Raw genomic sequence first — 10,602 nt, forward strand, 5'->3', positions numbered from 1 at the left:
TTAATTCTCTGGATTGTCCTCTACTTCTGCAACTATCATTTCTTACCGTATTACCCTTTGCTTGTTTCACAATAGTTCTTTTGCAGTTTCCTCATAGTATTACCCTCTCTTTCCTCAGACACATAGTCACCATTTGATCTGATTGCCCTATATCTTTTTAACAAGCCTTATTTCTTCTAACCATTTAACCATTCTTTTTACTTACCAAAATTTAGAAGCACCACTTATGTACTTTTTTGAACTGAATATACTGCTAAATCCTTTACAGATTGCCATCCAAACATACACGGCTAAAATGTGTGGATTGACAAGACCAAGGTATATTGGCCTGTGTGGAGATGACGGCTTACTGAAGTGCTCAAGTTTAAAGCAAGGTAAGGGAGTTGGTTTAATCTTCATATTGTCTCGTTTGTTTGTCTTTACATTTTATTAACCCCCATGTTGCTAGAAAATGTTGTGTTCACTGTAGTAGATTTTGTTTGTAATTGTCTCTGCACATGCAGGCCCCACATGACCCTACTTAGCCACATGACACTACTAACAGCAAAGTAAGAATAACAGAAAATATATTTTAAAAAATCAGAAACGGGGAAACAGTTGAGATGGTATATTAATACTGGTTCATTGTGATGGTGTGGAGCCCTCTATGTTTTAAAGACAGTTATTAAACGAAACTCATGGGCATGTACATAGTACTGCCCATGCCATGGTGGCATCAGCTTAAGAATTTATGTACTTGAATTAATGAAAACAATAAATAAGGTAAAACAAATAGATGAAATAGATAAAATAAAATACAATATGCATTTCAGTCCTGAAAATCTTAGAAAGAAATCTTTCAATTATAAGGTAACTTTTAGATAAAAACAATGAACATGTAAAAAAAAAAAAAAAGGATGCTTCCCATTAAAGTTATATTACACGCTGTTCTTGGGTTTTTTGTTTGTTTAACAGGTAAGATACGAAAGGTCAAGGTTTGGCAGCTCCCTCCAATCTGTCATGAACAACTCCTCGTGCCCACAGGTGACAATACAGGTGTGACATGGAGACGAGAGCCACCCAGAAACTTACTTCCTCTGACCAGAGTGGACTTTCATAGTCTGGATGCTCTATAGGTATGTCTATAGTAATAATGCTTTTAAGCACATTTGGGCTGTTTGCTCCAATGGTTCCTGCAACTCAAGGGACTATGTCACTATGGGTGGTTTACTAAAGTCTTTTTCAGCTACAAACATACTTAGTAACACCTACAGTTAATATCCAGAACAAAAATATTTTTGATTTCTTTGTTCTTCTTATAGAAGTTTGTTGTATCTCTTCATATTTTAATTTCCTTATTGTATCGGTCCATCTGACGAATTTATGGGTGAGTACATCTATACACAGAACCAACTTAGAATAACTATCAGTGAAATTGTATTTATAAGCTCTTGATGAATTACACTACCATGTCCATCTTTATTTTTTTTTTCCCCCCCCCCATGTGCACATCTAAATGTTTTTTTTTTTTTTTTTTTTTTTTAAAATATATATATTGTAAGTCGATACAGAATCAATGCTCAAGTTATTTGTTTTATCTACATAAAATCCAGATGATTAATACATACAAGTACAAACAAGTTAGATGAATATCCTGCACTAACAAAAATAGTATGCCATGAGTTAGTAAGTAACCTTTAATAGTAATAATGTGATGTCTGGAGAATTCTATATGTTAGAAATGGTTAAGATGCTTAGTAAAGTATTCTTTGCCCTTTTCTTATGATCCTGAGTTTCTTTGAGTATGTGAAAGGACTAATGGACAACAGTGCTGTTCACATATGCTTCTTTTCTTTTCTTTTCTTTATGAAAATTATACTAATATTCTGATAAATAACTTCCTTTACTTAATAATAGTTGTGTTAGTATTTACATATCAAAATTGGTTTGCATATGTACAGTTTTATATCAAAATACCATATATGTTTTGGCAAGATATATTTAATATTAACAAATCATGAATATAAATCAGTCAAGATTATATGCCTTAGTGTCATAGCAGATTATTTATCAATATCAGTGACAACTATTTTTTATTCTTGTCTAAAAAATTCATATCTGTATGAATATTCTTTAGAGGTGATTTTGATTATCTATTATCTATTATCAATTACTTTTCAAAGGCTATTGTTACTTCATACCATATATTTTTCAATAGGGCTCCTGGTATGAGGAGATGATCAACAACCGTAATAAGTCTGTTGTGAGAGGAATGGCCTGGAACAGCGAAGGACAGAAGATTTGTATTGTGTATGAGGATGGTTAGTTTTGTGTCAGTGTCCAGATAGGTGAATATTCTTTTACTAAAGCAAGGATAGTGCAAATATTTTATTACTTAGAGTAAGTCTATAGTTTACTGTTAAAGTACAGTGTGTTGTTATATTACTCTATAACTTACTGTAATAATTCTCCTTAGTTAGTAATCCTAGATAATATTGTTTCTATAAGCACCAACAGTATAATCATTACAATTTTTATAATTTTATTTATTGTCATTAAGAGTTCCATGGATAATTACATCAGTATGGTCTAGCCATTACATTCATTGTTATTGACATCATAAAACTGTGACTTCGGATTCTCCATATATATTTCCTCGTGCTTCCAATACTTCAGGTGCAGTGATTGTTGGCAGCGTCGATGGCAATCGCATTTGGGAAAGGAACTCAAAGGCCAGCACTTAATGGGAGTTGAATGGTCTCCTGACTCACGTCTTCTCCTCTTTTCCCTTCACAATGGGGAGGTCCATGTGTATGACAATACTGGAGGCTTTGTTGTGAGTGTCTGTAATGATTTCTTTTGTGTTTGAATGATTTCTTTTGTGTGTGTGTGTGTGTGTGTGTGGTGTGTGTGTGTGTGTGTGTGTGTGTGTGTGTGGTCGTGTGTGGGGTGTGTGTGTGTTGTGTGTGTGTGTGTGTGTGTGTGTGTGTGTGTATGTGTGTGTGTGTTTTTTCTGTGTGTGCGTGTGTTTGTGTATATGTGTCTGTCTGTCTGTCTGATTTTATATTATATATATATATATATATATATATATATATATATATATATATATATATATATATATATATATATGCATGCATACATACATACATACATACACATATATATACACATACACACACACACACACATATATATTATATATGTATATGTATGTATATATATATATATATATATATAATATATATATATATATATATAATATATATAAATATATAAATTTTTTTTTTTTTTTTACGGTAGGTTGAGCCGCCGTGGTCACAAAATGATATTTAATTGTAGTTTTCATGTTGTGATGATCTTGGAGTGAGATATATATATATATATATATATATATATATATATATATAATATATATATTAATATATATATTATATATTATATATATATATATATATATATATATATATATATATATATATATATATATATATATATATATATATATTATATATATATATATATATATATGTATGTATATATATATAATATAATATATATATATATATATATAATATATTATATATTATATAATGTATGTATGTATGTATGTATGCAAATACATATAATGTGAATATGTTTACATTGATATTTATTTATCTATTTTATAATTTTTTTTGGTATTGATTACTTAATAGATTGATTAATTGATTAACTGATAAGATGCAGATGTAAATTCATGACATTATTTTATTTCTATTTCATTTTCCTAGAGCCGATTGAACATACAGTGCCTGGGTAGCATGGGCCTCGGAGCAATGGTAGTCGGCCTAATTTGGTATAATGGGCGAAACGGCTATGTAGAACCTGACTGTCCCACCCTAGCCATATGTTTATGACAATGGCAGAATGCAGATCATGAGGAATGAGAGTGATGACAGTATGTACTTGGCAACCTTTACATGGATAAAAGAAAACTTAGGCATTGCTTCAACTACTGAAAATTGATATTTATGTTGATTCATATGTTTTTTCTTATAAGTTATCATATTATTTACTTTCTTTTCTCATGCACCCTCTCACAGTGCCTGTTTTGATTGACACTGGAATGAGTGTGTGTGCCTGCCAGTGGAATCACAATGGCTATGTGATAGCAGTAGCAGGCACCCTTCATCTGTCAGGCATGGGAGAGAAAGACTGTAATGTTGTGCAGTTTTATACTCCATTTGGTGAGGTAAGAAAGTCTGTATTTGCTTTATGTACTTTTCTTCCAAGGTTGTTAACCATGTTTGCACTGTTGTTAAACCATGTTTTAAATTCAGTATTGAACACCCAAAAGATGTTGCCCTTGTTTAGTTATGAGGGTTTCGAAGCTTCTTCACAACATGACTTTTGTTGGCATTTCTTTCATAATTATTGGTTTCAGGAATAGTCATTATCCATTTAACTTCACTGTCACTTTACGCACTTGAGGACCCTAAAGGTGCCGGGAAAGGAGATAACAGCTTGCTCATGGGAAGGAGGATCACTTCGTATAGCTTTAGCAGTTGATTCCTTTATCTACTTGCTAACATTCGTCCTGATTACCGCTGGTGCTACTTTGCCAATACTGTGGTGTATACATACACTAAGCCTGAACGTACTGAAACTTGCGTGACCTTCTGGGACACCAGGAATAATGAGGTAAATTAAGAGGAAATAGGTCTCTGTTCTGTAGTATGAGAATTGATATGCACATAGTTTACTTTTTTAACAGATTCCAAGCAGGAAAAAATGGTAGAAAGATGTTATTTAATGTAGTAATGTACTGAATGATGATCTGCCTCATTATCCTGAACAGCATTTCATTAAGCACATCAAGTACCTCATGGGAATGGCATAAAGTGGAGAGCACTGTGTCTTGGCTGTGCGCACTGATGATGGGTCTGGACAGTTTGGGCTTATCATCTGCAATGCTATTGGTACTCCAGTTGATAGTAAGTGCTTAGTAATTTTCCCTTTAAATTTTGAGAAAGAATATCACTCACATCTTTACTGTTTGTGATATGTGTTGGTACAGCCAGTATAACTATCATTCTCTTAGTATATATAGCAAAAACTTTATTTAATGATAACTTTGACTGCAAAACTAAAATTGGACTTCATTATTACTTCAACAAAATGGTAAAGGTCTTTGGCATATTCATGTGTTTTCCTCTTCTTCCTTTCACTGTTTTGTTTACAACTTGTCCAACACAAATCCTTCACCATTGATTACTCTTTTAACAGGTAAATACATTGACATTGAGCCTCATTACCTATCCATGACCAGCAGTTTATGTCTTTGCTGCATCCAAGGAGAACTTCTATATTTGGCACTTCAAGACTCCCAAAGCTCATTCATCAATTGAGGTTCCTGGTAAGTTATGCATATTTACTTTTTTCTTCATGGAAAGATTTTACTTTCAAAATTTCTGATTCTTCTTTATGCCCAAAAACATTATTGCATTTACTTCTAAATGCCATTGCTGATGTTAACATTTTGAAATTATTTTTGGAACTGACTGTCCACAAAAAGGAAAAACAATTTTATTCCAGGTTCAGTGAAAGTAGACCGTCAAGAACGTCTGTACACATGATGACACTCCCACTGGTGTCAATGATGTCTTTAGGGAAGGAGACAAACTTTTTGAGGTAGGTTGGTGTACTCCATAGAAAAAATGAGATTTTTTATGAATTTCCTTTTTTTAAAGGTAAATTTGTAGTTTAAAATGATTTGATGGATAGATAATGTTTTCTTATGAAAGGTCTTATGTCCTTACTGCTGAAAAAGTAATATGCACCAGAACCGTGAGAACTCAAACAAGAAGTACAACCTCCAGCCACCCCTAATCTCAATGCTTCCTCTTACACATAGCGCTGGCATGTGACCTCAGATCATATAGCTGCAACCAATAAATTTTAACCTGTAATATAAGGAGGGAGGGTATTCCGTAACACAAACCTTCATGATTTAGTAAACAAAGTAGAAAATATTTTTCAATCATGGTGACGTATGACCTGGGTCAGCAGATTCTTTTACTATCTATATTATGTTGGCCATATGAAGTTGCATACTTGGCTTCCATGAAGTGGAGTTCACTTGGGTTACTTCTGAGTAACCTTTTAGAGTCACAACTATCCCAACCCAAGAGATTACATACATGCCCAAGTTGAAATTATCATAGATGTGCTCACCAGCTACTCAACTGAGTGCAGCTGATTTAGCAACACCACAAACACTTGAGCATATGTGACAAACCTCATGTCTGACAAGAAAATATCATACTTATTTAAACTTACATCATGCATATTAATCATGCCTTCAGTCATATCACACATGATCAGCCTGTATATTCAACATTCTGTGAGCTCTTTAAGGAGAGGGATGGCTGACAGTTTTTCTCTTCTGCAGAAATTTGAAACCACGGTATGTTGCCCACTGCAGAATTGATGAACTGCAGTGTGCACACCTTACACATATTCTTTAGACTCCCTCCATAAAATTATGACTCAAAGTTGTTGACACAGTCTGCAGGAACCACTTGTGGGATCTTCCTTATGGTATTGATTGCTTTTGGTAAGTAGGTAGCACTAAGCATACTTCCTCAGGCATTCCTCCTTACTTAGCATTTTTGGTTCAAGATACTGCCATCCATTCAGACCTTACAGTTCCTGTCTGCTAAAGGTTTTAAAATGAAAATGGAATATCATGCAGCTTGAGAGAATGCACACTTTTATGTTGTGTCATAGGTTTCCTCAAGACTCAAGAAGAACTGCTATTGTGTAATGGCTTCATTCAGTTAGAGAAATTGGCCAATAACTCCCTAGTTGTCATTATCACCTTTGTGTATGGGGATGAGGATACTTCTTTCCAACTTATAAGCACTGTGACCTCTCAAAATATCCTGTAGCAGATGACCAACAAAATTTAGAGAGCTGTCTGTTACCTGAGAATGTAGGTTGTGTGGGATATCTGCTGAATCTTTGCCTATCCCCTAGTGCTTGTTGCATCATATTCAGCTGTTAAGGTGGAAAAACATGAAGTGTGATTTGATCAAAGAGAGATCTGTCCCACAGATTTAGCTAGTTCTTGTTTCTGTGGTGATTGTGTCATCAATCTTCAAACCTGTACAGGAAATAGGACTAACTTCCCAGCATTTTTACAGATTTTCTCCCATACTAGTGAGACATGTTCTGTCTTCATATATTCATATGACTTTGACCTTTATTCTTATGTAATAAACATAACTAATTCTAAATGTCAACTACCTTAAGACAGTGTGTCCTACCCCTCACCCCCATGGCAACCGGAGGTTCCTTGTAATCAACTCATTCAGATGGTAGATACATCTACTAATATGTAGTGAAAAAAATCTTAAATGTTGAATATACTGATTTCACCTTCCTTTGAGTTTATTGGAAAAGCATATTTTTTTTCTAATGCTATCAATATCAATCTGTTATTATTATTATAGACATTATAGTTATTATAGTGTTATAGACATTTCTAACAGCAATATAAGATACCAGAAAATATTTCAGAAAATCAAGGAAAAAGATAAAAAGTAATTAGTGGTACTCATAATTGGTTCATTGTGACTTAGTACTTTTTTGGAGTCAATCTATGGAGCAAATAATAACTAAACCCACAGTGGGCATGGTATGTACATACATGCTATCACCGGTGGCATCAGGTTAATGGTTGAAAACTGGTGTTATGGGCACTGAAGGGATTGCATGTAGGGCATTGTTCTTGTTTAAGTTCTGGCGTACCAGTACTTTTTTAGCAACAATGGCTCAACTCAGCTGAGAAGTTTAGATAATGCAAATATAGTAGTTAGCAGATCAATTAGATAGAAAAGTATAAATTTATATCATAAAAGATGATTTTTTTTTATTATTTAGTTAGTTAGTTTTCTTTCTTTCTTTCTTTTTTATATCTGGGTAAAAACAATATCTGTTGCTTAACTAGTAGAAACAAAATTATCTTGGCTTTCATATTACAGGCAACAAGCGACCCAGTCTGTTGTCTGACAGCAAGTGAACGAATATTGGTGATTGGTAGAGAGTCAGGAGCCTTGCAAAGATATGCTCTGCCTCATGTTGCCCTGACTGCACGTTACACCCTGCCATGTCGTCCACATCGTCTGGCACTAAATTGTAATTCTACGTAAGTTTTTGATTGAATACATTTAACTGTCTCATTGATAAAGAAAAATTTCTTAAATGTTTTACATAACTCATGATTCTAAGTTGAATTTATTTAGATTACTGCAGTTAAAAGGGAGGTTGAGTATGGAGCTTAAATATTTTCTTAATAGTGATTATGTAATACCTTTGTTATGCTTAGTGATTTTTTTCATTAACAGTGTTAAAAAATTATATAAATGAAGATTAATTTTGCTTTAATGAATGCATTAAATTGCTGCAATTCCATGATTTTATTAAGTAATTTCAAATTTAAGCTACTGCAACCCAGAGGTATCTGTGTAGACAACATCATAGGTGGTGCTGGTGAATAATACGTAAAAATTGTTTGAATCTCATTATATGGTGTATATTACTCCTTAGCTCACAAGAGACTACACCTTGGCAGTCTTTAGTTTAAGAATATATTTAAGAGAGCATTGAATACACTTTGAATACTTTTTGTAGTTTTTACATAGCAGACAGATGATTAAAGATTACTGAAGTATGCTTTAACAGGTTATGTATTAGACATTTTTTGGTTGAATCATTCTTTATTTGAAATGATAGTTGAGAAAATTAGTGGTAAACCCTCTTCTTTTTTGTCAGTGATTCTCAAACTTTAATTGATCACACTTCCCCTTGGAGCTTTGCAACACCAACATGTACCCTATGTAATCCAGACTTTCATTTCTGGCAAGACACTTAGAAGTAATATTAATTGTATGTAGCACTAAAATTAATTACATTCTTGAACCTCTAGTAAGGTGATGCTAATTTTTTTTTTTTTTATCATGTAAATTAAAAGATATTGTCTAGGAATAGGTCACACATTCATTAAATTTCACACTCCATGGGGTACGTATACTATATTGGGAACTTATACTCTAAAGCAATAGTATGTTTGCAAGGTGATGTACTTGTAGTCATTCATGCTGCTTTCTTTGCAGGCGCTTGGCTATTGTTGATATCACAGGATTGCTTACCTTCCTGGATCTTGATACACGCACATCACAATAATGGAAAGAGGTATGCCTTTTGTATTGACACTGAAATAGGAATTAAAAAGTTACTTGAACATTTATTTTCTCATGAAAATGGATTATCTTTCTGTTTAGATGTACAAACACACACCATACATGCATGCATACACTCACACACACACACAAACCACACACACACACACACCACACACACCACACACACACACACACACCACACACACACCACACACACACACACACACACACACACACACACACACACACACACACACACACACCTACATATGTGCATAAATAGAAAGATTTATTTATTTATTTATTTATTTATTTTGGTTTACCAGTAATGTATATATGCATGTATGTACTTGTGTGTGTGTGTATGGTTGTGTGTATATATATATATATATATATATATATATATATATAAAATATAGTATATGATGTATATTATATAAATAATATAATATACAATATAATATATTATATAATATACTATATAATGTATATAATATAATATATAATGTATATAATATGATATATATTATATGTATATATAATGTAATATATAATGTAATGTATACACACACACATCTGTATATATGCATAATTAATAGATAGGTTTATTTATTTATTTATTTTGGCATTACCAGTTATTTTTCTCATTTAGTTTTCACATATTTTAGGAAAAGCTTTATTGGAATGGGGAAAAGTGCTATATTTACAACAAAAAAAAAAACTTTTTACATTTTTTGACCAACACATGAAAATCCACAAACTTCAGATAATGGGATCCATTCTGAAGTTTGAGCGCAAGGATGTTTGGGATATGTGTTGGGCCCAAGACAACCCTGAACTTTTTGCGATGATGGAAAAGACGAGGATGTATGTCTTTCGCAACATGGATCCTGAGGAACCCATTGCCAGCTCAGGTTATCTGTGCAGTTTCCAGGTTTGTTGATGCTTTCTCTTTTATGGGGATTTATGACCGCATGATTTGCTTTTTTCTTCTTGTTACTATCCACTTGACCATGTTTCAGAAACTAGATATTTTGGATATGTGAACATGGACGATATTATTTGTGTTCCCATGTTTTTTCTTAAGTAAGTTTCTATAGAAAGTAGCTGTATGGGTTACATATATTAAGCATTTTTTCAACAGTGATCAAAATAAGAGTATTTGTAAGTTGAGTTGTTAAATGGCTTTTTAATCAAAATTCTTATTATTTTTATAATGCATTGTCAGAACTTTTATATTTTACACATTCTTTATATTTACACATTCTTTTGACTTATATGTTACTGACCAATCTGATAAAGACATATTATTCATTGGAACAGACCTAGAAATACGAGCAAGCTACTTGGATAGGTGATCGAGGAACACACTGACTACTTCTCACATTAAAAAGGG

General features: G+C 32.9%; 1 pseudogene; it reads left to right on the plus strand.

The window, feature by feature from the left end:
- Nucleotides 1-1,132: 1,132 nt before the first annotated feature.
- Nucleotides 1,133-10,140, plus strand: LOC119569456 (annotated as a pseudogene).
- The last annotated feature ends 462 nt before the right edge of the window (nt 10,141-10,602 follow it).

This window comes from Penaeus monodon, unplaced genomic scaffold, assembly GCF_015228065.2.
Source record: "Penaeus monodon isolate SGIC_2016 unplaced genomic scaffold, NSTDA_Pmon_1 PmonScaffold_1529, whole genome shotgun sequence".
NCBI classification, from domain to species: Eukaryota; Metazoa; Arthropoda; class Malacostraca; order Decapoda; family Penaeidae; genus Penaeus; species Penaeus monodon.